We start from the raw sequence: 24,096 nt of genomic DNA, 5'->3' as shown, positions 1-24,096 counted from the left end.
TTGCTGGGGGGGGGGGGCTCTGTCTCTCTCTCTTATCTTGTGAACTCATCTGTGCAGCAGAGTTTGGGGGTTGTAGAATGTCACGGTTTGTGTGTGTGTCTCTGTTGGGTTTCTATCTCTCTCTTCCCCCTCTCTCCCCTGATCTGAGAACTGTTGGGGGAGGTGACATGTGTTCTTTGCTGAGTGAGGAGGTGTTGATAAGGAGAGGGGGGCAATGAATGTGTGGGCTGTGGGGTAGAGACTTTATGCATTGTTACAATGTTAGAATCAGCACATTTGGAAAAGGCAGGAGAGAGCTAACACTGCCAGTTGTCCAGGGTTAATAGATAAGTATTTTACTTTATATTACCTGTATAAAGGCTAATTCATAAACTCTAGAAGTAGTGAATTTCTCTGTATAATTTTACCTGTATGTTGATAATAAAACCTGTTTATGGTGATTTTAAATTGTTAGTTGTTAGCAATAATGTACTGTATTTCAAAGATACAACTTGCCAGGGAGCTGCGGATAATTGAAGTTGGACTGAGGAGCTGGCTTGTCAGGTATTGACTTTGTTCAGGAAATTAGGGAGCAAAGGACAAATTTAATAATTCTGTAAAAAGTATTCAATATAGCCCAACTAAATCTTAGCTTATTAATCTTTTCTTTTTCAAATATAGAAAACTTCTTTTTTCCCCTCACATTCATCTCATGAACAAGAACTTTTCTGTTCCCAAAGCTACCAGAATTCACTGAAGTTTCTTATAGATTTATTTAAATGCTTTATTAACCACCATTATAAGATAAACAACACAGTAATAACAAAAGTGATACAAAAACAAATCATAATGATATTCCATATGCCAGGGGGGTTAAATTATTGAACAAACTATATTACTTTGGATTGATTGGTCTCTTTAAATAAAATACAGATTCAAAAGAATAATTAAAATACAATAGTTTTGTTAAGGATGTAAAATTATTATTATTATTTTCACACAGCAATTTCACCTGTTGCAAACAATGCAATGCAATGCAATGTGTAATCGTTTATTCTGATTATTTCTATCACGTTCTAAGGCAGGGGTTCCCAAACCTTCCCAGCTCACGACCCACCTGAGTAGCCAGATCATTTTCTGGGACCCATGCCCAGTGAGACAACGTGTGAAAAAGCATATACAGTACGAACCAAAAAAGTGCAGCAATATAAATGTTAGAATAAAGGGTTTAAAATCACTTATTTACACAAAATGATAGATAGAAAATAATTATTATAATAGTACCTGCAGTAACTTGCTGTATTTTATCAAGTAAAACAGAAAGGCTACTAGCACGCATATAAAACGTCTGTCTCTCGTCAAGCAAAATGCACTTCGTCTCCCTACTACAGCCTGCTTTCCTGCTTTTGCTGCAGGCACAACCTTGTATTTTACTGCTTTAAGATGAAGATTACCTATAGAAATACAACATGTACAATTGCACGTTGGATAAAATTGCCTTAGTTTCATACAATGTAACAGGTATTTGTAGTATTTATTTACTTTTTTAAATATCTTGAAATATTTAGTCAAAAAAGAATTCAAACCCATTAAAAACAATAATGTAGACCTTATTATTGTGGCCTGTCCACACTATATAACTGATCTCAAGAACCATACTCAAAAGCGTTTTAATTAATCCAGCTCAAACCGTCCACACAAAAGTACCGTTTCATATTTAGTTTGGCTTAATGCATACAAACACTATTAAAATAGTTTGGTTACAGTTCTCATGGGTATCACAGTTATAGTCTGACTACACCACATGGTGGCTATGGGCACCAGGACTCAATAGAATCAAACTGCACTTAAATATTAGGATTTTTACTTGTCATAGGTTTGTATGTTTATTGTGACATAGAATGCAGACCAGAGACCAACCTACCCAGAGACAGAACACACAAGCTTAAAAGGTTAAAAATGCTTTTTATTTTGAAAACCTTAAAATTCAATTATAAGAACAATTGCAAAGACCAAAAGGGTCACCACCCACATAAGGCTAGGGTGGAAAGTAACCAAATAAAACACACCCACTACAGGGCTAGAGCGCACAGTAACAAAAGAAAGTTTAAAACCAAATAAATCATAAACAATAAAAAGGAAGAGAAAAAGGTAGACAAAACAGAGGTGCAGAGGCCACGCCATTTGATCCCAGGCTGAATTCTTCACTCCCCATGGGCTGGCAGATTCAAGTCTCTAAAATGGCAGCGATATAGGCCTGATCCAGCTGGTCATGTGTGGCTCTCTCTGATTGCCCAACTAAGGGAAAGGCAAGAATAAAATGCTAGTAAAACAAGTAAAAACAATTAACACTCGTCTATTCCCTGTGCTTTCCTTCCTTTAATCTTTCAGTTATAATTGCTAACAACTGCACAAAGTCGCTAAAATGGTAGTACTTTATTTTAAAATCACTTGGTTTAAAATCCACATTTAAGGAGCTCCTTCCTTAAGCTGAATTAAAACAAAGCTCTCAAATTACTATAAAACAACAAGTAGAAGCATTGCTATAAAACCACAATTAAAAGCATTGCTATAAACCAAGTAAAAAGCATTTGGGGTAAAATGCACACATCTAACAGAAAGAGTGGGTATAAAATAGCTGAATATATATCATCAAACACATATTAAAACACAGTTCACTTTCCTGAACTCAAGATTCCAGTTGGCTTTCTCTGTAAAGGCTCTGTTCTGTCCTGATTATTAAACACTGGTTTACTCCTTCTTTCACGGCCCCAAACTCCTTGCTCCACTCCTGCTCCGACGCGTCGTTCCAGTTCTCCTGTGGTTCTCCGCTGTTCTTTCTGTGTCCTTGCTTCTCTGCTTCCCCTGCAGTCGATCCATATGTCTGGTTCTTTCTGGTTACACAGTGGGGAAACCCCTCCCTTCTAATTTGCCAAATCTATCACCAGCTCTCTTGTATAGCTGGTCATGCACCCAATCCTATTGCAGGCTCCCTTCTTACATGTCTCAACAAAACTACACTACCCAGCAGTTTCACTTCCTATAGCTGCTGCTGTCGCATCCTCACCACTCATACAGCCCTGTACCATTTACAAAAACAAACAATACTAATAATAATATCTATTTTTATATAGCACCTTTCATAGTGGACCACCATCACAAAGCGCTTTACAGAGGTAGGCTGTGAACTGTGCATTAAATCAGAGTGACTTGCAATAGGACATTGATATAACATCTCATCTGCAGGATGGAGCACAAGAAGGAAAAGTGACTTGCTCAGGGTCACACAGTGAGTTAGTCTGTGGCAGTATAAAGTGAAGACAATAATAATAAAAAATACATTTATAAAACATGCTCCAATTAATAATATAAATCAAAAAGTGAAGAAAAACAAATATAAAATATACACCCAATTAATACCGTGACCAAATTAGTGCATTATAATAGGGTCCTATAAGGTGGACAACAGTCACTGTGTGACGACAGTATCCCACCACGCACTGTCTGTTTATAACCTTGCAAATATGGAGCTTGTGCCCACGGAATACATACTTCTTGGCAAGACACTTCTTAGTATGAACGTGTAAGTGGTTCGGTTTGTTCTCAAAAATAATGAATCTTCTGCAGATAAAGTAAATCAAAAATAGTTTATTCAAGAATTAAAATGCAAACAGGAACAAAGCAAATCAAATGTGATACATCAGTGATCTCACATACAAGTCTCAGTTGATGGTGTTCTGAGCTGGCATCAGTGTAGATGTTATTTACTTCTGAACCACTCTGAATTCATGGCATCAGAGATGTTGGCTTTTTTTAGAGCCGACATGGCACAGAGATGTTAGTTTCTGAGCCGGCATTAGTGTAGATGTTTCAGAGCTGAGCCAAGAAATTACTTTGTACAGCACAGATATACAGCTAGCTTACATAAATTCCTTGATGAAATTTGGTCTTATTTCCCTAGCATGATGCATAGTGCGAGACAAAGCACGTTAATAGTTAACATCTGCGTTTTCTTCTTCACTTTACCAATGTCAGCAGAAACCCAGATAACAAGAAGTTATATTTAAGAGTTTCACTAAATTCTCACAGGCAGCAAAGCATTATACCCACACATCACAAGGTCAAACGACAAGGCTGGTGATTGCAAACTACTGATGTACAGCTTGATTTTAAGAGTTCATTAACTCTGCATTAATTCAGGGCTAATATTAAACACAGGAAAATCACACAATGTTTAAAGACAGTTTCAATGATTTCTCACTTCTTTCTCCATTTAAATGGGAAACATAAGTAACGGGTTTCATAATGAAAAGGAACAAAGGCTGATGAAACAATAAGAGCTTGTGCCATTTAACTGGAACAATGTGTACACCGCCCCGCACAAGGTACATGTTTATCAGAAAAAGCCTACGTGTTCCAATTGTATAGTGTATTATGCATTCTGTGACACTTACATAAAGTTATAGCATATCACGTTTAACAAAAGTAAATGGTTTTAGAAACAGTTTTAATTGGTTTGATTATGGTTTGTACATAAGCTCAAACCCGCTTATTAAGCAGAAACAAAGGTTTTATCATCCTTCCAAGTGACAGCTGCATTCTGAGTTATGAAAAGCCAGTTACTCCCTACAAGGCCAGGACAATACATAGGCAAGAATTTCAAAATCCTTAATAATCCCCCTTTTGAGCCCTGGCCAGAGACACAAACACCAAGGGTTCAAACATGCTTACCTGGGCAGCGTGATGGGCCTGTCTTAGGTTATCAGATTTTTAAATATCAGATTGTACCCATTACGGGAGCTTCCATCACTTACATTCTACCCAGTCTACCAAAAGTAATTACCTTCTTGGTTAGTGGCCATTACTAGTGGCCATCAGTGTGAAAACTGACAGACATACTCCTTCCCTGCATATCCTCAATGTTAGGTAGATCAAAATGGTTAACAGTATAAAGGCCAAGGCTCTAGACACTCGGTTGTGTTTATGTGAGGAATTGGGAGCAGAGCACCAGCACCTGTTACTGCATGCTGAAGCACTACCCCCCTGACGCAATACCTTGGCAGAAAAGTCAAACTTGGCTGACAATCTTATAGGGTCTGCCCAATGTTAAATATCCCACCGGTGACCTGCCCTGGTTGCAAGGTGGCGACCAGGGCAACAGAACCCTAAACAGCTGTGGTCTCATGCATCTGATCCACAAACACAAGAAAAATATATATATATTGGAAAATTGGTTCTTGTGCCTTTGATGTCGCCATTTCTCTTATTTTGTAAAGATGTTGTGTGAAAACGTTTGTTTGCTGCACCGAGGTCCACTCTAGAGAATATCATAAAACAAGAACTGTAAAAAATAAACGTACAGGTTTTCCACTCTAAGAATAAAAAAATAAAAAGCTGATATTCCATTTTTTTTATTATTCAGTAGATTTTGGTGTTCCATAGAGATAAAGGTACAAAAACATTGTCCTCTGTTACCTGATGGACCCAACAACACTCCCTGAAAGTTTTGTTGACAGTTTTAAAAAATATGGCCAAAATACAAGACATTCTTTCACCTGAGTGTAGAGCCTTTTGTTAAAAAATAAAATAATACTGAGAACACCTATATTATATAAATTAATCACTGTCAAAATTCTGATTCACCAGAATCAGAAGACAGTTTTCTGCCAACAGTAGCTATGTTTCCATCAACAAGATGAATGCATTTCTAGCGAACTTGCCAAATTTTGCATAAAAATATATGCAAATCACAAGTTTAAAAAAATGGTTATTTTCATAATTTTTTTTCTATTCGCTCACTAGACGCATATAAATTCTAGCGAATAACCAACCTCGCTGAGCATTCTGGTTACATAACGTGCAGCTGGACTGAAAATGGACCAACATATTTTCAAGAATTAACTGAAAATGGACAAATGTTGATTTTTATATGACCTTTCTCTCCATTGCACACAGACAATTTGAGCTAGTTTGACCAGACTTTGATATAAACAACTTACATCTGTCCAATCTCCATAGTTAGCCTGTTTTAAAAGCTGATATACATACAGAAAGAGCACTTGAAATGTATGGTGTCCGCAATGGGGACTTCTTTGACCTGAAAAAAAGAAACAAAGACCATGGGTCACAAATGGAGATTAGATAAAGGGGCATTCAGAACAGAAAATAGGAGGCACTTTTTTTACACAGAGAATTGTGAGGGTCTGGAACCAACTCCCCAGTAATGTTGTTGAAGCTGACACCCTGGGATCCTTCAAGAAGCTGCTTGATGAGATTCTGGGATCAATAAGCTACTAACAACCAAACGAGCAAGATGGGCTGAATGGCCTCCTCTCGTTTGTAAACTTTCTTATGTTCTTATGAACTGTTGGGTTATTTTCATCTGTGCTACTGGACGACACAGAAGGCTATCCCCATCAACCGAAACAAAAACTGTTGTATGCTTATATGCTAGTGCTTGTTTTGATTTGTCCCGAGATCCACCGAAAATCTTTTGCGATCCACGTATTGGCCACCGCTGTTCTAATTCCTCCAAGGGCATGATTGTCACTGTCCATCTTTGCTTCCACAGAATCAATGTTTGGTAAAATGTGCAATAATTCAAAACACTGCTTTGCTTTCCTGCATCTTAGCGATCCATTGCAATGTGTATTGGTGTAACAATGAATTTCTTAGAAAAACATGTGACTTATAGTAACCAGTGCAGACTGCACTGTCAAGGCTGATTGATGGGCTATCAGGAGGCTCATTGAAACAATAGAAATGTCAACAGACAGCTCACTTGAGGAATGCAGACTGATATAATCAAACTTCAATACATGGCTGCAAGTCCCAACTGATAAATACAAATAATAGTATGTTTTATATGTCAATTTGACCTCTCCTGGTCGGAATAGGTATGACAGTATTTTAACTTGCTAATTTTTGCTATCCGATTCTTTCCTTGTCAGTGTAATTAGTACATATATTTAGGAAAAGTCAGTAAAGCACAGCTCCGTATCTTAAACACACGCACTGCAATTTAAATTTAAATTCCAAAAATATTTATTTATTTATTTCTTAGCAGACGCCCTTATCCAGGGCGACTTACAATTGTTACAAGATATCACATTATACAGATGTCACATTATTTTACATACAATTACCCATTTATACAGTTGGGTTTTTACTGGAGCAATCTAGGTAAAGTACCTTGCTCAAGGGTACAGCAGCAGTGTCCCCCACTGGGTATTGAACCCACAACCCTCTGGTCAAGTGTCCAGAGCCCTAACCACTACTCCACACTGCTGCCCCTGGGTCGATATTGTCTATACCTTTTAGGATTTTGAATGTTTGAATAAGATCGCCGTGTAGTCTTCTTTGTTCAAGACTGAATAGATTCAGTTCTTTTAGCCTGTCTGCATACGACATGCCTTTTAAGTTCCTGCATATAAGACTAACAAAATGCTTGTGCGAACGTGCATTTTAATTTAGGCGCACGTATGCGACTAGAAATTCCTAAAGGTTGACTATAAACAATAAACGTGATTTATTTTTTCAGCTGAAAAGTATAAAACAAAAGAAAAAAAAACCTCACAGTCGGATCTAAACTCATAGCTCAATTGTAATGTATACTGGGAATGTAGTTTATTGGTGTCCACTGCCCACTGTTAATCACACATTAAAAACTACAGATCCCATACCTCACCAATTGCACTGATTTATCAGTGCGTTGGCTACTCGTTTCCAGACAGTTTGTCAAACCAAGATGAGGAAAATAACAAATTCATACATGTCGGAAATGGTCTCACCGCCTTGGTCGTTCTAGTATTATGTCAGAATTCTGTGAGTTCAGATTTCATACGTACTCTTTGTATTTGCTCTGCACACACTCTTAACTCAGGGGAGATGTTAGGAGGACAGAGATGTTATTACTCTATGGCAGGATGACAGAGGTTTGAGGCTCAGAGACAGTGGAAGGGGCAAAATAATGATCTTTATTAAACAAAAATTATCAAATAAACAGGCACAAGGGCCAACAAAAAGGTTCAAACAAAATACAGAAATGTAGGCTGGGCATTAGCCTTCACTACAGTTTCTTTTTCAAAAAACTAAACAGCACAGAACAGAACACCAACAAACAAAACTCACCCAAAAACTCCTCTCTCTAACAAAGGGTTTCAGCTGCCCTTTTATAGTCTGTGGCTGGAGCCCAATTAACTAATAATTAACAATTAAACACTTAAGGCTCCAGCCACATTCTCACATGTATTTTGCAGGGAGGAATTTAACCCCCTCCCTGCCAATCCAAAACAAACCAAGAATCACAAAAACATAATGAAAACAGTAAAACTAACAATAACAACAAACACATATTTATAGGGGCGAGCTGGCACCCCATCACATACTCCTAGTGGTTTTTGTTCATGCACTGGACCCGCAATATATCCAGATGACTTTTAGTAATCAAGAAATTCACACAGACTCATGTATTTAAAGTTTTACAAATCAGAGTATAATTAGTACTCATTCGGTTTATTAACGGTTAAATATTGGATTGAGTAGTTACAGTCTACATTAAAATCTCCAGCTGATAGACGCTCTGGGCAGTCCAGTGTCTTAACAGATATCAACGTTAACACTTCAATACATTTATATGTATTTGCAAGGCCTGTGGGCAGGCCAAGAACACATCACCTAAAGCACCCAATGCTATATTTCAGCACATTCAACAGAATCCTTTATAGCAATGCATTCAATACATAAAAAGATAAAAAATAATTTGAATAAATGCTTACCCTCCAGTTCAATCAGCTTAAATGTGTAAGTCTGCAGACAATGGACCACCTTACCCTGCCAGGTATGAGTGTGGTACTCCATTATGATTACTTAGAAGTTATAAAGGTTTTTCTCCTCATTGGTATACACAGGAAACCTCAATTAAATCCAATCATTAATCTGTTTAGACAGTTCTTAACTTTTTTACAAATAATAGTTTTCAAAAGATCCGGACCAACTTTTCAGAATTAATTGGAGTCATGTACCAATAAATTCAAGACTTTATATTTGTTCTGAACCTATGATCTCATCCCTTGTTTCCTCTGAGCCCCTCCTTTATCTGAAAAGTTAGGTGAATTAAAGTTCACAAGATCCTGGTTTATAATGTAATATAAAAAACACTACTGTTATATGTGCATGCAAATACTATGTCTTATATGTGTTATATATGAGAAATGTTTTTAATATGTGACATCATCTCTAATTGATTATATTTTCCTAAATTAAAAGTATGTGTTTCTCTTAACCTTGTGTTGTGTTTCAATATGTTTTTAATGAGTCCGTTTTGATTCCATATACTAATGTCTAACAGAGTATTTGACAAAAGATTGCCACATGCAATATTCAGGTCAGTTAGTTTCATTAAGTTTAAACAATTGTAATAATTATTATTACAATTATTTATTTCTTAGCAGACGCCCTTTACCAGGCTCTGACCTGTATCTGACTCTGAAAGTCTGCTTCTGCAAGCAGTTTTTCCACAGGCACTTGTTTCTTTCCAAGGCTAGTGCCTGTGTTTAATGTGAAACATTACTACTAACACTTTTTTCAGATATATGACCTATCAATGTCTGTTATGCCATCATTTTTGCATATTGTTTCAAGATATATTTTTTATCTGTGTGTGGCAAAGTGCCCCGCCCCTGTGTGCATTTGTGTGTTCTGTGTTGTATATATGCGTGCGTATGTTAATGTTGGTGTATAGATTGGTACACGGGATATAAACGGGTCTGTGTTTCACGTGTATTTAAAAAGGTAGATTTGTATTTAGGCACGAGGAGAGCACAAATCACTTCACGTGCTGGTTAAATATAATATGTGAACACTGGGTTTCACGTAATGAATTCACGTGCTGGGATTCAAGTGAGTAATTAATTAGTAATTGAATCCCAGCACAACAGTATATATAGATGCACGTTTCTGTCACTCGGGGTTAGGTGTTCAGAGAGTGGAGAACGGGTGAGAGAGGAGTAAAATAAGATCGTAAATATAAGTGTTTTGTTTGTACTCACCGTGTTTGTTCGTCTGTCCTGCACCGTCTGTTTAGTGTTTAGTCGTTTTGTCTGTCTGTTTATTTTGGCGTGTAGTGCCGTGTCCCGTGTTTTTGTGTTTAAAACCTTTTGTTTTCTGTTTATTAAATGCTGAGCGCGATCACGCGCCCAGCTTATACCAAACCACATCTCTCTGTTTATTTATTTCCTGCATCTGGTCTGACGCCACCCACTCCGGCCGTCTTTGTGACACGTGGTGTCCTGCGTGGGATCTACAGCGCCTCCAGGACTCAGGCCAGAGCAGGAACAGCATTTTTGGATTAAAAAAAAAGAGAGAGAGAGAAAAAAAAAAGAAAAAAAACAAAAATGGCAGAAGACGCAATCAAAGTGCGGGACTGGATGCTGTAAAATGCTGGGCTGGAGGCCCAGTCTATCCCAGTAGTCGTCCAGTTCCTGCGATTTATGGATAGGGAGCGATGGGAGGCATATGCGAGGGAACAGACCGTAAGCACCTGGGAGGAAGGTGTGGGGTTGGTCCTCAGCTACCTGGAGGCAGTTATAAGTGGAACAGCAGCCCAGGTAGCAGGTCCACCAGCAGAGGAAGAATGCCTGCTGTCCCCGTCTCCACCAGCAGAGGAAGAATGCCTGCTGGTTTTGCCTCCACAGCCCAAGCGGGAGGAGCCTGAGCGTCCACAGCCCAAGCGGGAGGAGCCCGAACATCCTACTCCTGAGTGGGAGGAGCCCGAACGTCCTACGCCTGAGTGGGAGGAGCCCGAACGTCCTACGCCTGAGTGGGAGGAGCCCGAACGTCCTACGCCTGAGGGGGGGGAGCCCGAACGTCCACAGCCCAAAAGGGAGGAGTCGGTGCGTCCACAGCCCAACAGGGAGGAGTCGGTGCATCCACAGCCCAACAGGGAGGAGTCGGTGCGTCCACAGCCCAACAGGGAGGAGTCGGGGCGTCCACAGCCCAAAAGGGAGGAGTCGGTGCGTCCACAGCCCGAAGAGAGGGAAGTCGGGGCTTCCACAGCCCTAGGACCCAAGCTGCCAGCAGAGGGAGAATGCCTGCTGGTTCCACCTCCACCAGCAGAGGGAGAATGCCTGCTGGTTTCCCCGTCAAAAGCGGAGCCGCACCAGTTCCCTGCAAGAGAGGCAGAGCAGCACCAGTCCCCTCGAAAAAGGGGAGACTACACGCTGCTCCCACCTCCATCGGCAGGAGACTACACGCTGCTCCCACCTACACCGGCAGGAGCAGAGCAGCCGGAGCTGCCTCTGCCTCCGCCACCTCCACCGCTTCCTCCACTAGGAGCAGAGGAGCAGGAGCTGCCTCTGCCTCCAGCGCCGCCAGGAGCAGAGGAGCTGGAGCTGCCTCTGCCTCCACCACCACCAGGAGCAGAGGTGCTGGAGCTGCCTCTGCCTCCACCACCGCCAGGAGCAGAGGAGCTGGAGCTGCCTCTGCCTCCACCACCACCAGGAGCAGAGGAGCTGGAGCTGCCTCTGCCTCCACCACCGCCAGGAGCAGAGGAGCTGGAGCTGCCTCTGCCTCCACCACCACCAGGAGCAGAGGAGCTGGAGCTGCCTCTGCCTCCACCACCACCAGGAGCAGAGGAGCTGGAGCTGCCTCTGCTTCCGCCACCGCCCGGAGCAGAGGAGCAGGAGCTGCCTCTGCTGCCCGTACCTCCACAGGGAGTACGGTGGCCGGAGCCCCAGAAAGGGGAGCTGCCAGCCACGAAGAAGGGGGACGAGGTCTGGAGACCACTTTCCCCAGCAGCAGTTTCGCTGCAGGAGTTCTTGTGGCCGGAGCCCCACAGGAGGGAGCTGCCGGCTACGAAGAAGGGGGAGGTCGGGGGACCACCTGCCCCCGCAGCTTTTTCGCTGCAGGACGGGACCAGCATGCTGTCAGCCGTGCCACTACCGGCAGGGGAGCTGACAGCATTTCCAGCCATGGGCCCACTGAAGTCTCCCTTCCCAGCCCGAGACTTTGTCCTGGACTGCTGGGTTTTTAAGGGGGGAGGTGGCCGTTGAGGCCATGTGTGCTGCGCACAAGGGGGGGTATATGTGGCAAAGTGCCCCGCCCCTGTGTGCATTTGTGTGTTCTGTGTTGTATATATGCGTGCGTATGTTAATGTTGGTGTATAGATTGGTACACGGGATATAAACGGGTCTGTGTTTCACGTGTATTTAAAAAGGTAGATTTGTATTTAGGCACGAGGAGAGCACAAATCACTTCACGTGCTGGTTAAATATAATATGTGAACACGGGGTTTCACGTAATGAATTCACGTGCTGGGATTCAAGTGAGTAATTAATTAGTAATTGAATCCCAGCACAACAGTATATATAGATGCACGTTCCTGTCACTCGGGGTTAGGTGTTCAGAGAGTGGAGAACGGGTGAGAGAGAAGGAGTAAAATAAGATCGTAAATATAAGTGTTTTGTTTGTACTCACCGTGTTTGTTCGTCTGTCCTGCACCGTCTGTTTAGTGTTTAGTCGTTTTGTCTGTCTGTTTATTTTGGCGTGTAGTGCCGTGTCCCGTGTTTTTGTGTTTAAAACCTTTTGTTTTCTGTTTATTAAATGCTGAGCGCGATCACGCGCCCAGCTTATACCAAACCACATCTCTCTGTTTATTTATTTCCTGCATCTGGTCTGACGCCACCCACTCCGGCCGTCTTTGTGACACTGTGTTAAACCATTAACTCCATAAACCTTAACACTTGCAGTTTTTACTAAAGTGGAATGTGAAAGAAGGCCACCTCCTTTCTTTCATAGCCCTTACATCTTGATAAGAAAAGAGGCCCCCTTCTCTATGCTAGGCAGCAGTTTCTATCAAAGAACCATATTACAATGACTCCATATACCAGCATTAAACACCATAATACAGTGGATTAATAATAAGGTACATTATAGCATATTATTACAAACTAACACAAAGAACATAGCATAATACCTTTATATTCTGTAATTTAATGGATATTATAATGTCTAAAGGACTTTTTATTTAGTTGGAGAAAGAAACTGAACCAATCCTTAAACTGATTAAAGTACATACTGCTCCGGCTTCTTCAGTCTTTTATCACTACAGTAAAGTCATGAACAAACAATAACACTTGTTAGTTTAAATAATATGTTTTCTTATTAGACCAAAATACTTAAAACATATTATTAAATAGATCTTTTTAGTTTCAAATATTGTTCTGTCTAAAAAAGGGTTAATCATTTATTTTACTAATTTGCCTGGCCTTTGTGACTAATTTCTATTTCCCTGACCATTATAAACTACAAACAGTGTTAGTTAGCACTGAACCTTTTTTTTTAACTATAAATGGCATTATATAGTTATATAGTAAAACAAGTTTAAAAGGCACTGCATATCAACAGGACACTCAGTACTGCATCTCTAGCACCGCCCCACCCCTCGTTCGCTATATTTTTAAAATAACTCTTAATAATAACACATACCGATAAATCATCTCTTGATCCCTCGTTTTATCACCAAACTCCTCAATAATGTGATCCAAGTCATTATTTTATTACTATAACATCTAAAAAAACTCTGCAAATGTCTGTGATATTCTTTGAGCGCTGGATGCGGAAGCAGCTATTTTGTTTGTTTATGTCCGTGTTATCTATGTGATGCCAGGTCTATCAGTATTCATGAGATACACACTTTTCTTTCAGCTTATCTCGGCTCCTATCGGTCTCACTCAGCCATTGAATGGTTTTCTCTGCTTTTCCGTAGAAAAAACGACTAGAGACCTGTTTTTTGCGTCTTTTTGACCGGAAATGGAAAATTGCGATGTCGGACCAGGTCCGACATAGGACCGCAAAAGGTTAAAGGGTTAATTAGGGTCAGATGTTTGAGTACTTTGGTTAACAACCAGGCCTGATTTGGGCCAGCCCTTCCCAATATAAATCTGACTAACTTTGGCCCTTACCATCAGAGTGAAGTTGTCAGCACACAGGTTCTAGAGGCACATCATGCCACGAACAAAAGAAATTCCTGAAGACCTCCGGAAAAAAAGTTGTTGATGCTTATCAGTCTGGAAAGGGTTACAAAGCCATTTCTGAGGCTCTGGGACAGAACTGAACCACAGTCAGAGCCATATTGTCCAAATGGAGAAAGTTTGGGACAGTAGTGAATCTTCCCAGGAGTGGCTGTCCTGCCAAAGTCTCTCCAAGAGCAAGGCGTCACAAAGGAAGTCACAAAGAACCCTAGAACAACATCCAGGGATCTGCAGGCCTCTCTCGCCTCAGCTAAGGTCAGTGTTCATGATTCCACCATCAGAAAGACACTGGGCAAAAATGGGATTCGTGGCAGAGAAGCAAGGCGGAAACCATTGCTCATTAAGAAGAACATGAATGCTCGTCTCAAGTTTGCCAAAAAGCACCTGGATGATCCTCAAGAGTTCTGGAACAATGTTCTATGGACAGATGAGTCAAAAGTGGGCCCCGTTATGTCTGGCGAAAACCTAACACTGCATTCCACAGTAAGAACCTCATACCAACGGTCAAGCATGGTGGTGGTAGTGTCATGGTTTGGGGAGCTTTGCTGCATCAGGACCTGGACGCCTTGCCATCATTGAAGGAACCATGAATTCTGCTCTATATCAGAGAATTCTACAGGAGAATGTCAGGCCATCCGTCTGTGAGCTGAAGCTGAAGCGCAGCTGGGTCATGCAGCAAGACAATGATCCGAAACACACAAGCAAGTCTACATCAGAATAGTTGAAGAACAAGAAATTTAAAGTTTTGGAATGGCCTAGTCAAAGTCCAGACCTAAACCCCATTGAGATGTTGTGGCAGGACCTGAATCGAGCAGTTCATGCTTGAAAACCCACAAATGTCACTGAGTTGAAGCAGTTCTGCATTGAGGAGTGGGCTAAAATTCCTCCATGGTGCTGTGAGAGACTAATCAATAACTACAGGAAGCATTTGGTTGCAGTTATTGCTGCTAAAGGTGGCGTAACCAGTTATTGAGTCTAAGGGGGCAATTACTGTTTCACACGGGGGCATTGGGTGTTGCATAACTTTAATAAATAAATTAAATATGTATCCATTTTTGTGTTATTTGTTCACTCAGGGTCCCTTTTATCTAATATTAGGTTTTGGTTGAAGATCTGATAACATTGCGTGTCAAAAATATGCAAAAATGCAGAAAATCAGACAGGGGGGAAATACTTTTTCACGGCACTGTATATATTGTAGTATACCAGCTATCCAGGAAGATGTGAGAAATAGAACAGACAAGAAGAGACAAGAGAAAACAAGATGATTCAGGTCAAGAATGGCAATGCTTTTATTCTGTAGACATGACTCTTGACAGCTGTACAACAAATCACACTGACATCAGGCACAGGTCTCTAGTCGTTTTTTTCTCCGGAAAAAGCTGAGAAAACCTTTCAATGGCTGAGTGAGACTGGTAGAAGCCAAGAGAAGCGGGAAAGAAAAAAAAGGAGGTGTATCTGAGTGTCACAAAGACGGCCGGAGTGGGTGGCGTCAGACCAGAAACAGGAACACAAACGACAGAGAGATGGGGTTTTGGTGAGGCTGAACGCGTGATCGCGTTCAGCATTTAATAAACAGAACAGAAAATAAAAGGTTGGAACAGACAAAAACACTGGACACGGCACTACACGCCAAAATAAATAGACAAACAAAACGACTAAACACTAACACACAGGTGAAACGGAGACAAACAAACACGGTGAGTACAAACACTTATATTTACGATCTCTTTCACTTTACTTTCCTACTTCTCCTCACCCGTTCTCCACTCTCGAACACCCAACCCTGACTGAACGAAATGTGCGTCTATATATACTATTGTGCTGGGATTCAATTACTAATTAATTATTCACTTGAATCCCAGCACGTGAATTAATTCTGTGCAACCCCGTGCTCACATATTACATTTAACCAGCACGTGAAGTGATTTGTGCTCTCCTCGTGCCTAAATACAAATCTACACTTTAAATACACGTGAAACACAGACCCGTTTATATCCCGTGTACCAATCTATACACCAACATTTACACACGCAACATACAACACATAACACAAATGCACACAGGGGCGGGGCGCTTTGCCACATATACCCCCCCTTGTGCGCAGCACACATGGCCTCAACGGCCACCTCCCCCCTTAAAAATCCAGCAGTCCAGGACAAAGTCTCGGGCTGGGAAGGGAGGCTTCAGTGGGCCCATGGCTGGCCATGCTGTCAGCACCCCTGCCGGTAGTGGCACGGCTGACAGCCTGTTGGTCCCGTCCTGCAGCGAAAAAGCTGCGGGGGCAGGTGGTCCCCCGACCTCCCCCTTCTTCGTAGCCGGCAGCTCCCTTCTGTGGGGCTCCGGCCAAAAGAACTCCTGCAGCGAAACTGCTGCTGGGGAAAGTGGTCTCCAGACCTCGTCCCCCTTCTTTGTAGCCGGTAGCTCCCTTTGGTGGGGCTCCGACCACAGTACTGCCGGCAGCGAAGAAGCTGCAGTGGGAGCAGGTCTCCGGACCTCCCCCACGATCTCCGGCAGCGAAACTGCTGCAGTGGGAGCAGGTCTCCGGACCTCCCCCACGATCTCCGGCAGCGAAACTGCTGCAGTGGGAGCAGGTCTCCGGACCTCCCCCACGATCTCCGGCAGCGAAACTGCTGCAGTGGGAGCAGGTCTCCTGACCTCCCCCACTTTCTTCGTGGCCGACAACTCCCCTTGGTGGGGTTCCGGCCACAGTACTTCCTGCTGCGATGCGGAGCAACTAGCAGCCCCAAGCAATGCGGCACGGCTGGCAGCCCCAGGCGAGGGTGAAGCGTGGCAGGGAGTCAGGACCAGCCGGGATGCGGGTGTTGGCCCTCTTCTCGGCCTCTGCGACCAGGCGATTCTTACCCATGCTTCCCTCAGCAGCCTATGCAAGGGCTGCGGAGGGCCGCCAGCTTCACGCCCTGGTCTTTCTGGTGAAGGGAGAGGCAGCTCCTGCTTCTCTCCCCCTGATGGTGATGGAGGCAGAGGCAGCTCCCGCTCCTCTCCTCGTGATGGTGGGGAAAGTGATACCAGCCGGCATTCATCCTCTGCTGGTGGGGGAAGTGATACCAGCAGGCATTCATCCTCTGCTGGTGGGGGAAGTGATACCAGCAGGCATTCACCCTCTGCTGGTCGACAGGGACCCAGCAGGCATTCACCCTCTGCTGGTGGACATGGCGGAGGCAGAGGCAGCTCCTGCTGCTCTGCTCCTGCCGGTGGAGGTGGCGGAGGCAGAGGCAGCTCCTGCTGCTCTGCTCCTGCCGGTGGAGGTGGCGGAGGCAGAGACAGCTCCGGCTGCTCTGCTCCTGCCGGTGAAGGTGGGAGCAGCGTGTAGTCTCCTGGCGACGGAGGTGGGAGCAGCATGTCGTCTCCCCTTTTTTCAGGGGACTGGTGCTGCTCTGCCTCTCTTGCAGGGGACTGGTGCGGCTCTGCCTCGGAAGGGGAAACCAGCAGGCATTCTTCCTCTGCTGGTGGAGGTGGGACCAGCAGGCATTCTCCCTCTGCTGGCAGCTTGGTTCCTAGGGTTATGGAAGCCCCGACTTTCCTCTCTTTGGGCTGTGGACGCACCGACTCCTCCCTTTTGGGCTGTGGACGCACCGACTCCTCCCTTTTGGGCTGTGGACGCACCGACTCCTCCCTTTTGGGCTGTGGACGCACCGACTCCCCCCTCTTGGGCTGTGGACGTTCGGGCTCCCCCCACTCAGGCGTAGGACGTTCGGGCTCCTCCCACTCAGGCGTAGGACGTTCGGGCTCCTCCCACTCAGGCGTAGGACGTTCGGGCTCCTCCCACTCAGGCGTAGGACGTTCGGGCTCCTCCCACTCAGGCGTAGGACGCTCGGGCTCCTCCCACTCAGGCGTAGGACGCTCGGGCTCCTCCCACTCGGGCGTAGGACGCTCGGGCTCCTCCCACTCGGGCGTAGGACGCTCAGGCTCCTCCCACTTGGGCTGTGGACGCTCAGGCTCCTCCCACTTGGGCTGTGGACGCTCAGGCTCCTCCCACTTGGGCTGTGGACGCTCAGGCTCCTCCCACTTGGGCTGTAGACGCTCAGGCTCCTCCCACTTGGGCTGTGGACTCTCAGGTTCCTCCTCATAACTGCGGAAGGGACAGTTGGCGAACAGATGATCCTGGTCGCAGAGGAGGCACCCCGGCGTTGGCTTGTTAGATCGCCGTGGATGTCTGGCCCTTAGGCGGCACTCCTCCTCCCTGTCCTTCACCTCTTTATCCTCCTTCCATCCCATTTTATTTATTTATATATATTTTTTTTTTGTAATCCAACATTTTTTTTTTTTTTTCAAAAAAATGCGGTTCCTGCTCTGGCCTGAGTCCTGGAGGCGCTGTCGATCCCACGAAGGACACCACATGTGTCACAAAGACGGCCAGAGTGGGTGGCGTCAGACCAGAAAAGGAATACACAGAGACGATGATGGTGATGAGAAATGCTGAGTGCAATGGCTGCACTCAGCGTTTAATGACAAAATAAAAGGTTTAAACAGAAAACACGGGACACGGCACTACACGCCAAAATAAATAGACAAACAAAACGACTAAACACTAACACACAGGTGAAACGGAGACAAACAAACACGGTGAGTACAAACACTTATATTTACGATCTCTTTCACTTTACTTTCCTACTTCTCCTCACCCGTTCTCCACTCTCGAACACCCAACCCTGACTGAACGAAATGTGCGTCTATATATACTATTGTGCTGGGATTCAATTACTAATTAATTATTCACTTGAATCCCAGCACGTGAATTAATTCTGTGCAACCCCGTGCTCACATATTACATTTAACCAGCACGTGAAGTGATTTGTGCTCTCCTCGTGCCTAAATACAAATCTACACTTTAAATACACGTGAAACACAGACCCGTTTATATCCCGTGTACCAATCTATACACCAACATTTACACACGCAACATACAACACATAACACAAATGCACACAGGGGCGGGGCGCTTTGCCACACTGAGCAATACACATAGCCCCTTCACTAGAGAGATAACATAGACATAAATAAACAAGATAGCTGCTTCTGCATCCAGCACTCAAAGAATATCACAGACATTTGCCAAGCTTTTTGAGATGTTATAGTAATAAAATAATGACTTGGATAGCATTATTGAGGAGTTTGGTGATAAAACGAGTGATCAGGAGATGATTTATCAGTAAGCACGACTATGAAGAGGTATGTGAAAAATACAGTGAAAAAGGGGTGGGGCGGGGCTGGAGATGCAGTACTGAGTGTCCTGTTGATATGAAGTGCCTTTTAAACCTGTTTTACTATGAATAAAATTACTTTTAAACAGTGCATGTAAAATAAACAGCATGTGTGAAAATAAATTGGACCTGACGTGCCTGACAGACGATGTATAAATGGACCACAAAGGGTTAAAATATTCAGCAGTATGAGTAATCTGCTTTTTTTTTTTTTTTTTTTTTAAACTAAGTACAAGAAAAAAAAACATAATCTAAAAACATTTTGCAAATACTGTACTCAATAACCATAGTGGACAAGTATGTTAAATCTAATCATATACATGAGCAAATCTAGAGAAGTCGCCAACTCTGATGGTGTGTTAATAAGCATGATTTCCCTTAGCTAGATGTCTATTTCACAAAGAATGCAGCCTTTATAGAGCCGATTCATTCATAATATTTCATGTTTCTTCATATATTTATTATAGCACCTTGTACACCCTGACAGATCCACTTAATACGGTTTTGTAAACATAACAACTCACACTGACCCTTGTGACAGGACGGCTGAGTGATGACATCCCCAGACCAGACAGCTGACAGAGACACAAAGGTACTTGCGGGAGAAGAAGTGCTGGTGCGCCATTTTTATTAAAACAAAAATAAATAAAAAGGGTTGACAAAACACTGCATCTCGAACACAAAAACTGACACCCAAACAAATACCGTGCTGGTCTGCCCAGCACGAGTAGCAATTGCTTGCTTTTCTTTTTAATTTTGTTTTTGATTTTTCTCCCATCTATTATTATTATTATTATTATTATTATTATTATTATTATTATTATTATTATTATTATTTATTTCTTAGCAATACACAAAATCAATTAATCTGGAGATGGTCACATTCTACACTAGGTTTTTAATATCTGCATGGTTGACAGGAACTCTGTTAATTAATTCGCTGTCAACCACACAGTCTCCTGAGCTGTCTGGCAGACTAGCTGCTAACACTGCATTAAATAAACACAAAATACCTTTTAAATACAACAGTGCATTAAATCACCCGTTCTAACACCAAAACAATACAGTATTTACAATATATTCAGCCATGCTAAATAAAAACAACACATTTACAAGCATGGCTTTGCCTTGCCCCCTAATTATGTGCAGGGCTTTTCTTCTGGCCTGCCACAATCCTCTTTAAACATTGCATTTCTTGATTTAATACTACATTATTTAGCATCAAAAGATTATTTAATAACGGTGAATGCATATATGTGCATGTGTGTGCTTATCATATCTTGCATTCCTTGCTAATCTTTCTTTCTTGTTATTCTTAATCCTCTTCTAATGAAAGATTTTTTTTCCAGCTGTGCTCTACCAAACAATTCCCTTTCTTATTTCCTACTGGCAGCCTTTAAGTAGCTTTAGAAGTTACAGAGATAAGGAAATTGGAAATAATTCACTCCACAGCTTAGACAATCTTGTTGTCTTATTTCACATATTAAAATAATACAATGATCCATGGCTTTGTAGTGTTCTTGTGTTCAAATCTTTAACCTTCGAATCCGTACAGTGTGACCTTGGTGCTTCAGAGCATACACCACATCCATAGCGGTGATGGTCATTCTCTTGGCATGCTCAGTGTAGGTGATGGCATCCCAGATTACATTCACCAGGAAAACCTTCAGCACCCCATGGGTCTCTTCACAGATCAGCCCGGAGAGTCACTTCACTAATCCGCGACAAGCCAGACGGCGGATAGCGGGTTTGGTGATGCCCTGGATGTTATCATGGAGCACTTTGCGATGACGCTTGGCGCCTCCTTTCCCGAGTCCTTTACCTGCCTCTTCCAGACATGTTGTAGATGCGTTCTTTTTATTTATTTTTTTTGACCCTCACTATAACGCCACCCTCACTTATTGCCCATTTTTGCCCATGGCCCTTACAGTACATGGCGGTATAAAGAGGGCTGACTATTAATAAAATATATTTTTATAGCCTATAAATGTTTAAATAAATGTATTTAGGCTATGAAGCCTTTTGAAAACAGAAAACCTTGACAATGTATTTAATGTAATCAATTTGCAAATCGATTAGATTGATCTTAATTAGCTTTAAAAACAGTCCTTAATAAAACAAAGTTTGTGCATAGGGCCTTACATGTTGGTGTTATTGGGTGTTTGAAATTATGGAATGTAATGGATGAATTTAAGAAATCACACCCCTGTAACCACAGATATCTATTTTTAAAATAAAATGAATAGGTAATAATTAACTGACAGTCTACGCCTGCATTTACAGTTATGTATTATTATTATTATTATTATTATTATTATTATTATTATTATTATTATTATTATTATTATTTCTTAGCAGACGTCCTTATCCAGGTTGACTTACAGTTGTTACAAAATATCACATTAGAAAATATCACATTACATGTAAGAGCAGTTAATCCAAATAGGAGAAAATAAAAGAATACAGTAAATAATTATGTTTAAGAGCGATTTTGATTAAGAGCAGTTAAACTTATAGTACAAATTTTGCTTATTAGAGTCAATTCCATTAAGAGCAAGTAGTAAGTACAATACATGGACAAGAATGATTTCAAATAAAAGCCATTACAAAAAATGTGAATACAGTAAAATCAGGTACAAGATACCAAAAATAGTTATAATTGAGAGCAGTAGTAGAATACAGGAAAGTGTGAAGCACAAGTTTATATATCTTTCCTCACATTTCATTTTCTATCGCCTTTCACGTTTTTTTGGATCAAGAGCTTCTAAATGTCAGTGATTACAATCAGTTATGCCTAACCTACACAATGAATACCATAAAGATAGAAGAAACTTACTGTCTTTCACTTTTTCTTTTGAGATTTTCCAGTACTGTACTGTTCTCATTTGGGGGTTTCATTTAACATTTGGAAATGGATTGGGGGAAATAAACCTCCATTGTGATACATTCTCTTACCGCTTTATTTGGACATGTACCTAGTACCAAGTTGGGCCACTGTGCCCTGATCACAGCCTTGATGCAATGTGGCATAAACTTCACAAAGTGCTGGAATGTGACTCAAGGGATGTCAATCCATTCCGTAATTCAGATTTCAAACTTCCCTTCCCTTTACCATTGCTGATACACTGATCACTGATGTCTTGGAGCAACCTATGACTGTGCTTGCTACTGTGTTCGTAATGCATTCACTGTCATGCATCTTTAAATGCTATTATATCTGAGCATTAAAACAACAACAAAGGAACTATTTACCGATTTCAAATCACAATATAACCCTTATTATTGGGCTGCACCGTTCGGTCCCGACCTATCCTACCGGCTATGCTCATCCCCACATCTCTGGTAGCCCTATAATAACCTTGTCACAAAGACGGCCAGAGTGGGTGGCGTCAGACCAGAAAAGGAATACACAGAGACAGATGGTGATGGTGATGAGCTGAGTGCAATGGTTGCACTCAGCGTTTATTAACAAAATAAAAGGTTTGAAACAACAAAAACACAAAACAGGACACGGCACTTGACTCCAAAATAAACAGACATACAAAACGACTAACACTAAACAAACGGTGCACGGACAGACAAACAGACATGGTGAGTACAAACAAACTTATCTTTACTTTTACGATCTTAATTACTCCTCTCTCTCACCCGTTCTCCTCTTCCGAACACCCAACCACAAGTGACTAAAACGTGCATCTATATATACTGTTGTGCTGGGATTCAATTACTAATGAATTACTCACTTGAATCCCAGCACGTGAATTCATTACGTGCAACCCCGTGCCACACATTATACACATTTTATCTGCACGTGAAGTGATGTGCCACCCTCGTGCCTAAATATAATTATACACTTTTTAAATATACGTGAAACACAGACCCGTTTATATCCCGTGTACCAATCTATACACCAACATTAACATACGCACGCATACATACACAAAACACACAAATGCACACAGGGGCGGGGCACTTTGCCACATATACCCCCCCTTGTGCGCAGCACACATGGCCTCAACGGCCACCTCCCCCCTTAAAAACCCAGCAGTCCAGGACAAAGTCTCGGGCTGGGAAGGGAGGCTTCAGTGGGCCCTTGGCTGGCAATGCTGTCAGCACCCCTGCCGGTAGTGGCACGGCTGACAGCCTGTTGGTCCCGTCCTGCAGCGAAAAAGCTGCGGGGGCAGGTGGTCCCCCGACCTCCCCCTTCTTCGTAGCCAGCAGCTCCCTCCTGTGGGGCTCCGGCCACAAGAACTCCTGCAGCGAAACTGCTGCTGGGGAAAGTGGTCTCCAGACCTCCTCCCCCTTCTTCGTGGCCGGCAGCTCCCCTTTCTGGGGCTCCGGCCACCGTACTCCCTGCGGAGGTACGGGCAGCAGAGGCAGCTCCTGCTCCTCTGCTCCGGGCGGTGGTGGAGGCAGAGGCAGCTCCAGCTCCTCTGCTCCTGGCGGTGGTGGAGGCAGAGGCAGCTCCAGCTCCTCTGCTCCTGGCGGTGGTGGAGGCAGAGGCAGCTCCAGCTCCTCTGCTCCTTGCGGTGGTGGTGGCGGAGGCAGAGGCAGCTCCTGCTCCTCTGCTCCTGGCGGTGGTGGAGGCAGAGGCAGCTCCAGCTCCTCTGCTCCTTGCGGTGGTGGTGGCGGAGGCAGAGGCAGCTCCTGCTCCTCTGCTCCTTGCGGTGGTGGTGGCGGAGGCAGAGGCAGCTCCTGCTCCTCTGCTCCTTGCGGTGGTGGTGGCGGAGGCAGAGGCAGCTCCTGCTCCTCTGCTCCTGGAGGTGGTGGAGGCAGAGGCAGCTCCTGCTCCTCTGCTCCTGGAGGTGGTGGAGGTAGAGGCAGCTCCAGCTCCTCTGCTCCTGGCGGTGCTGGCTCCCTCT

The 24,096-nt window shown here is 43.2% G+C and overlaps 1 pseudogene; it reads right to left on the bottom strand.

Annotated features, from left to right (window-relative positions):
• Positions 1-20,760: 20,760 nt before the first annotated feature.
• On the bottom strand, positions 20,761-22,563 carry LOC131736914 (histone H4-like; annotated as a pseudogene).
• Positions 22,564-24,096: the final 1,533 nt, after the last annotated feature.

This window comes from Acipenser ruthenus, chromosome 1 (genome assembly GCF_902713425.1).
Source record: "Acipenser ruthenus chromosome 1, fAciRut3.2 maternal haplotype, whole genome shotgun sequence".
Lineage (NCBI taxonomy): Eukaryota > Metazoa > Chordata > Actinopteri > Acipenseriformes > Acipenseridae > Acipenser > Acipenser ruthenus.
The sequence above is the reverse complement of the archived record's forward strand: the minus strand, read 5'-3'. Positions and strand labels throughout refer to the sequence as shown.